We start from the raw sequence: 7063 nt of genomic DNA, 5'->3' as shown, positions 1-7063 counted from the left end.
AAATGCAGAGGAGTCCCTGGGGAATATGGACCCTTTCTTAACTTAATGAGTGCAGTCAATAACCTCAGCAATTTGGTGGATAGTATCTGCAGGTTAGGAAGTTGATCTTCATAGCTTCTGTGTGATCTGTTGCTCACCACCAGCAGGGATTATCTGAGCAGTCAGAGTAAGAACCTTGTTCTGCCCTCTCCTTCAGTGTAGTCATTTCCTGGCAGGCAGGCAGGATTATGTAGCTATTATGTGTGGCAAGATGATTGAAAGCCTAGGAAACCTTCTTTTAGCAGGTCAGCCCCAGTGGTGCCAGAGGTGTCCATAGGGATTCACATGCAAATAGCCTCAGAAATGACTGATGGGGATGAAGCAGGGAGGAGAGGAATTGCTGTTGACATGGCAAGGTCCCACATATCCATGAGAATAAAGACAGCATAAGAATTGTACATATTTAGACCTTAGCATTATTCATACCCATCACCTCTCACTATTGTAGGGAAGCAAACCACAGTCAGTGATTCAGCAGCACAGGCCCTGCATGCACAGCACTCCTGCTGAATGCAAATGCAACAAACAATTACTAATTTCTGTTCAGCTTTGTGCTCATTCTCCTTGGGGCAGAAACTGGCTGTTCCACTCACACAGCATAAGTGAAATATTTTCTTCTGGTCAACACTTAGGAGTGCAACCAAAATTTTTAAATTGTTCTGTTCTTGCTACAGCCACTGTTCACAGCTACAGGGATACAAGGATAAACAAGCAAGGGATTCTGTTTTGAGGAGAGACACACTTAAAAGAACATTATTTCAGTCAATTTTCTTCCCTTATGAGAGACATCCCTTGGAATATCTTGAGGTGTATCATTTCCAAATGTTAAGCCTTCATTATAAACCTTGACCACAGATATAGTGGGGGATTTCCTGGCTTTTTGGCAAATTTAATAAATACCTGTGGTGGCCAAAATCAAATGTTTGCTGCCAAATGCTAATAAGGAGCACAGGACATTGGATTGAAAGGGAGTGCAAAGTAGCTGAGCAAAGGCAGGGACTGATGGGGAATCCCAAAGTAAAAATAACATTGACACTGTTTTTCCACTGTTTTTCCGTATTTAATCAAGAAATCTACATGGGTACTATGATATCATCAATAATTTGAAGACTTCAGAAAGAGACATCTGGCATCAAGTTAAATATTCCTGCCCTATCTCAGCCATGAGAACCAAGATGCCTGTAGGAAATGCAGGGTGAAATTTTAAAGATGTTCACAATAGTCTGACTGGTATTCACACCTCTGAGCCCCTCCTGAATCCCACAGGAAAGTCTGGTGTACTTTTTTTGTTTATGCTAATGCAGGGGTCAAGAGGCTGCTAAGGCATTTTGTTTCCCTTTAGCATTCAGCAGGCTCTCCCTCTGCCCTCTTGATTGAGCAGCAGTTCATGTTAAATCAGAGGAACACTACAGTAAAACTCACCCTTGGGACAGGTATAGGAAAACCAAGTGAGAGCATGCAAGAGAGCTCTGGAAAGGACAGAGTGAAATGAAATAGCATTTGGATATCTAGAATGGAAATCCAAAAATGGAAGCTGTAAGTATACTATAACTACAAGTGTATATCTTCAGTTTACAGCTCTAATAAAACCTCAGCAAAGTTGATCTGATCTGTAAGATCCCATTTCTTCTGCAACAAAACTTCTTTTAGAAAATTCAGAGGCAAACAAAAGCAGTAAAAACCACCAAACAACTGCCATATTTGATTTGGGAAAAAAAAAAAAAATCAGGCCAGAGGCAGATAAAATATCAGTTTCCAAATAAAATAAGACAGAAAGCAATTATTTTTCATAGCCACTAGGAACAGGAAAACAAGAATGCTAGCTTAATTTCCAATAAAATTAAATACTAGAGTGAATTCTGAAGGCACTGAGAAAGGGTTGGAACACAAAGTTAAGACTAGCTAGGGAGAGTGGAAAATCATTCCTGAAGGTTTTCCAGAGCAGGCACCAGCAGAATGTGCTCTAAGGAGGGCTGAGTACACTTGACCTCACACTAGCACAGGCACAGATTAATTGGTCCCTGACATTCTCCCCAGCACACAGCTCCAGACTTTGTTGAAAAGGCAGAATAGGAACTGTCTTATTTAAAGAACAAAGCAAGTTTCTGTTCTTCCTTTTTCTTCAAGGAACACAATATGCCTACCTCTGCTATCAGGTTATCTTTGAAAGCAGTCTGCAAACTATGGCTGCTTTCAACATTGCTGCTGAAGAAGGGAACAGAAATTTCTGCTGTAATTTGAAGTAATTTTCTACCACACACTCCTGCTCATTAATCAACAGAGCTTCAGTGCATACTCGTATCATAAATTTCAACTCCTTTTTGCAAACTTTGTGGAGAAGCCTTGTACAGCCCTCAAGCAGTTTATCCTAAATAAGGTGTGGCTCTTGAGCAAATTCGGCAGAAGAAATAATGAAAAAAGAATCAGTAAATTTCAGTTTTGCTTCTTTGTACACTAGCATTGGCCCAACAGAAACTGCAGCTGGCCCAGGGACTGGAGCGTCGTCTCTGACACGGATATGAAAGCTTAGTGGAGGAAGGACCATGCACACAAAAAAATTAAGTAGTTTCAGCTTTCTTTCATGAAGTTTATCACAAACCTACAGTTTATTAAAAAACATCCACAATAATACTGTTTGTCCTGCAAGCAGCAAGGAAGGAGCAACAGAAACAGTTTATACTATCCTGACTAACTGTGTTTGGGAGGGAAGTGTTCAGGCCCACAGTGAGGATAAACAGCTCTATTCTAAGCTCATTATTTGTAAGCATAAAAAAGGATCTAAGTCATTCCTTTTCTGTCTCTTTTATACACTTTGAAGTCACACACACACTTTGGCCTGTGTAGAGTGGTATCCTGCAGACCTCTTTGTATGTGCATAGCATTCCAAATCACTTCTTCATTACAAAATTCATTTTCTGTCTCATCCAAACCAGACCTTTCAAGCTATTCTTCCAACAGGACTTAAGATATGACACGACTGAAGTTATTCAGCAAAACTTGCACATTCCTTGCTGCATATATCAGGGTCACCAAGAACATTTGCTTTCCCTTTTTGCATGGTTGCAGCAAGCAGATTTCCCAGAACTTTCCTGAATAACCAGTGTTACCTGTTGATTTCATGCCTTTTCCTGCTGTTTTCCCTTTGCACTGACCTCCTGCCCTGTCACTCACAGCTGCTTTGCATTTCTTTTGGAGTTTCAGCTCTGTGCCAGCTCCTTTCCCTATGTTAGCAGTCAGCCTCCCAAAAAGTTCATCCTTCTCCTGCCTTCCATGTCCTACTACATCTTCATTTCAATCCCACATCTGTCGCACCACTGGTGCAAAGCATACCAAACATGTTCAATACAAAAATCACAGCAACCCACTTGCACCTACATCTCTATATTAAATATGAGCTTTAAATATATTACAGAGGCAAACTTGTATGATTTGACTAGTTTTTCTTTGTTTCCAGTAATTTATAAAGTTCTAAAGTAATTAATATTTTTTAGAATCTTCTCTGCAATGAGAAAGAAAACCACACATAAAAAATTCACCTACTTCCAAAGATTGCTAACTTCCAGTCTTTGTGGTTTCAGAAATTCATTAACATTGGAGATATCTTATATTTGAGTTAAATCACTTAAACTCACCATAATACTAAAACATTTGTTTTATAGGTTTATATGGTGAAACATCTTCTGTGCCAAACTAGGCTTCTACCCTGTTGTAAACATGGCCCTGCTAGGCAGCAGATCCACTCTGTGGTTTGTTTTCAGCTCAGTAAGCATCAGAAAAGTCATTACTCTGACAGGAACAACTCTACTCTGATCCACATGGCATCAATCTGTCCTGGCCTTAAAAAGTGGAGAGGTCAGTGACCTGGTAGAAAGAATGCTAAAACAAATGTCATGACTAATTAATTAATTGATGGAGAAATTTATAGCAGGGGAGTGAAGGATGTCACGTACATAAATTACCCAGTTCCCATGTGAAGGGGGACATGCAACACCTTAACTGCAAGTCCCCTTCAACATAGGCAAGTTTTAGCATGATGCATTCATATTTCTCATGAGTAGCCTCAAAAATTTTGCAGGTCAATGAAATACAGAGGGAGAGGTATTAACATTTATCCTTTGGAAACAGAAAAAAGTTTCTTTGTTTCTGCACACCTGTCTCTAGCATATGTCTGTTGTCAACACACCGGATGTGTAAGGTTTTTATTTTTAACCATAAGCCTAAGGTGGCAGTGGATGCTTTCAGAATGATGGGCAAACTGCATTCCATTCCTAGGGGAGCAGCCACCTCTCCTAACAGGGCTCTGGATAATTCAATACCTGGCCCTGTAATTAATAGGGAAAAGAGGTGAAAGACTATCCTTTCCATCTGAGCCAGTCTAGGAACTGGTAACTCATGATGCCTGCACTGAGTGAGGGTTTCTGTTGACAGGTATTAGCCAAGAACTCTGGCATGCAGGCATGAGTGCCAGGAGCATGCCTGAACTTGAAGAGAGGGTTGCAAATAGTAATTCAGGACTAATTTATTTACATCTACACCTCTCTGGAAGAAAATAAGAGATTATCACTTAAATGCTGCTGCTTCACTTGAAATCAACACACCTGCTTTGGGCAAAGAGGCTTGCAAAACTTCATAGTAAAAACAAAAGAAAGAAATCACATTCCTCTATTGTGCCAGCAATGAATACAAATAAAGGCAAAAAAAAAAAAAAAAAAAACCCAAAACAGAATAAAGTTGGAAGATCTTTTAAGTCTGAACTGTTGCCATATACTATATTTTGAATTAACCATCAGTTTCAGCTCGGAAGAGTTTAAGAGTTTTGCTAAGCACACTAAACTCAAATCTCACATGTAGGTCTTATGGAGACTTAAGCTTCACATTCCTTCATGCTTGACACTCCTAGTAGTGACCCAGCTAATATATATGGCCACACTACTGCTTCTGCTCATTTAAAATAAAATGCTTTAACAGAGCTGCCACCCAGAACAAGACTTAAACCCCTTTTCAGAAATGAAGCTCTCTTGCCTTTCCAGCATGGTGTACAAGCTCTGGGCTTCTCCTTCACTCTCAGCAGGGTGCTGCCATGAGGCTATCCATCACACCCTACTCCACTTTGTGCAGAGCTGTTTACACCCAGAATGCCAGCTCTGATAATTCTGCAGCAAGTTGAGGAATATACTATATTTTCCTTTAAGCCCCAGCTACTATATATGTTGGGTAAAAAAACCCCAGCAACCCTCTGACAGCGTATTTCTGGTTTACTGCATCACTCAGGTTAGGGAGATGCACTGAAACGGGGCAAAGTTCTTGGGTTACCAGCAGCACAATTACAAGACAAAAGACAAACGTTGTGCTAATTACATGTTCCCTGACTCGGGAAGTTGAAGCTTTAAGGACAAAACCCAAACATCCAATGACTCAGCAGCACAAGCTTCCTGCCAGCACACAAGAGCTGGTTTTCCTTAGGACCCTGTGCTTTAAACGGTCCTGTCCCTTCACCTTAAACGCTGAAATGTTCTGCTCAGGAGCCACCAGGGAAAAGTTTAACCTAAGCCAATCCCATACAATTGAAAAGGCACTTTTGTTTGCTAGGTAAATGGTATTTGCCTTGTGCTAGGCTGTTCATTCACTGGCTTTACAGGATCTTATTCTTTGACTTAGAAAAAGTGATTCCTGTTAGCTGAAAACAGCATCTAGCAAGGATGACAGTGCTTCATAGAGGAGATAAGTAGATCTTCTGACAGGCCAACTGACATGAAAACAAGTCATAAATTTGCTGCAAAATCAAGTCCCTCCGGATGCAGTGCCTGAGCGCATTTGCTTTGTAATTTATTTTGCTAATGCATACAGAATTATTCAAGCTTCAAGACTAAGAAGTGAGGTTATTTGTTTTTCTCATTACACCTGTCTTGATATTCTTTTCATGAAACAAAGTTCCTGAGGTGTTGATTCATTAATTCTTACTCAAGTATCTCATGGTAGCACTCTGGAGAGTATGGCCAGGTACAGAGTCCATGGATCCCATATCAATGTTTGGAATGGGGGAAAGCACAGTGCAGCTCAGACTACACATCTTCATGAAATTCATAACTCCGTTTTTCTGGTCACAAAGCAAAGAAAAATGATGTCTTCTGCCACAGTTCCTCTATTTTTCCCTGTGTTTCTGAGATGCAGAGCAGAAAACAGAGGGGAAAATAAAATAAAATAAAAATGCTCCAAGCTACTGCCTCAGCACCTTAATAAAAGGGAATAAACCAATAAAAGGCAAATAAAAAGTAAACACACTTCAATGAAGTCTGCAAAAACTTTTCAGTTTGAGCCTAAGGGGTTTGTTTGCATGTATATTTTATAAATAGTTGGCAGAGTAAGTTTGCCATCGTGGACATTCAGAGTAAATTAAAAGTAAACACTGAAGATCATTTAGAAAAGCAAATTTTGATGCAGTAATCCCAATATGTATAGGACTTCCCACAGTTACCTTATCTAAAACTGAAGTCTCAGACTATATGAACAGCCCTGCTGAAAGGGACAGTGAAAGGAAGTGAAGTGTTTTTCTGGACTATTATCTAACACTGAACACTCTTGCCCAGCTACCCATGTGATTTATCTGTCTGATCATAACAGCTCAGCTTTCAAATATCAAAGGTTTTCAAATCATTCTTAGGAAAGCAGCAGCAGCAGACCAAGGCCTTTTCTATAAAGTCAGAGAAAATACCTTTGGGAATAAACGATCTTTCCCTGGAAAACTGCTGAGAAACCATCCCAAAGAAGGAGCTCCATACTTTGAGCCTTGCAGCCTGGCCCTGTGCAGCCAGAAGCAGATCAAAACCAGTGACACCAAAAGCACTCTCATGGCAATGATTACTGTTGTGTGGGGCCAGACCACCAACTGGAGCAGTTTTAAGGGCCAGGTGAGAGAGATGAGACACACAAGCTGAATCCCAGTGCTGCAGCACAGCCCTGCTCAGGTGTTCCTGCCAGGATTTTCATCTGCGTATTCCTCCCCACCTCCTCTTCTGTTTCCCTG

The sequence above is a fragment of the Ammospiza nelsoni genome, chromosome 1 (genome assembly GCF_027579445.1).
Source record: "Ammospiza nelsoni isolate bAmmNel1 chromosome 1, bAmmNel1.pri, whole genome shotgun sequence".
Taxonomy (NCBI): domain Eukaryota; kingdom Metazoa; phylum Chordata; class Aves; order Passeriformes; family Passerellidae; genus Ammospiza; species Ammospiza nelsoni.
This window is presented reverse-complemented; position numbering follows the sequence as displayed.